This window comes from Colobus angolensis, unplaced genomic scaffold, assembly GCF_000951035.1.
Source record: "Colobus angolensis palliatus isolate OR3802 unplaced genomic scaffold, Cang.pa_1.0 Scaffold20, whole genome shotgun sequence".
Taxonomy (NCBI): Eukaryota; Metazoa; Chordata; class Mammalia; order Primates; family Cercopithecidae; genus Colobus; species Colobus angolensis.
This window is the reverse complement of record NW_012115155.1, coordinates 6,394,346-6,395,362: the sequence shown is the minus strand read 5'-3', so window position 1 is coordinate 6,395,362 and position 1,017 is coordinate 6,394,346. Positions and strand designations below refer to the sequence as shown.

General features: G+C 40.3%; 1 protein-coding gene across 1 annotated transcript in view; it reads right to left on the bottom strand.

Annotated features, from left to right (window-relative positions):
* The window catches only part of CNTNAP5 (contactin associated protein-like 5), an 886,807-nt gene that overhangs the window by 767,121 nt on the left and 118,669 nt on the right, over window positions 1-1,017 (bottom strand). The gene's annotated exons all lie outside the window — the stretch shown is intronic.

Sequence of the window (1,017 nt, the reverse complement as noted above, 5' to 3'; positions counted from 1 at the left end):
GGTTTCACCGTGTTAGCCAGGAGAGGTCACACTTCTTAGAGGATGTTCTGCCTAAAACTCCAAAGAAATTGTGACAGGACCTCCCAAAAAGACAAGACTGCATATACAATGACAAAAGAGCATTTTCAAGGAAGAGCATGTTGCTTTCACTCACCAGAACTTTTCTGATGAAGGACCACTTTCAAGAGGAGGTGACAGTCTAAGAAACGTGCAGAAAAGAGGTGCATTGCTTTCAGCCCTCCAGTTTAAGTATAGACTTGATTTTGCTTACACATTCCCTCGTCTTATTAACCAGACAGTCCCTGACTTATGATGGTTCTGTTTAAGATTTTTGACTTTCACAGTAACGCTAAGGTGAAACACATTCAATAGAAACTGTACTTCAAGCACCTGAACAAACATTCTGTTTTTCACTCTCAGTACTGTATTCCATAAATTACATGAGATGCTCAATATTTTATTATAAAATAGGCTTTGTGCTAGATGATTTTGCCCAACTGTAGGCTAATGTATAATAAGTGTCAAAGTCATCCCATTTAAGGTAGGCTAGGCTAAGCTATGGTGTTGAGTAGGTAAGGTATATAAAATGTGTTTCAATCTATGATTTTTTTAACTTAGTTGGGGTTAACTGGGGCATAGCTCCCTTGGAAGTCTATAAGTTCTGTAGCTGTTTCACTTTTCCCCTCTATCGTTAGTTCTTTCTCATATTTGTTACCCTATGGCTGCAGCCATGAGAAAGCTCAAAATAAGAAGGCATGAAGCCATTTCTCAAACTTTCTCTGATTCACTTACAGCTCTGGGGATTTATACATTGGAAAAGACATAGACTCTATCCTTGAGAGGGTCAGGTGATTACAAGACAAGATTACATTCTTAGGGAAAAAATAGGTGTCTCTATTTAATTGGAAATTGGACATCACAGCCTTTAAGTATGAAAACCACACGCTCGGCCGGGCGCGGTGGCTCAAGCCTGTAATCCCAGCACTTTGGGAGGCCGAGATGGGCGGATCACGAGGT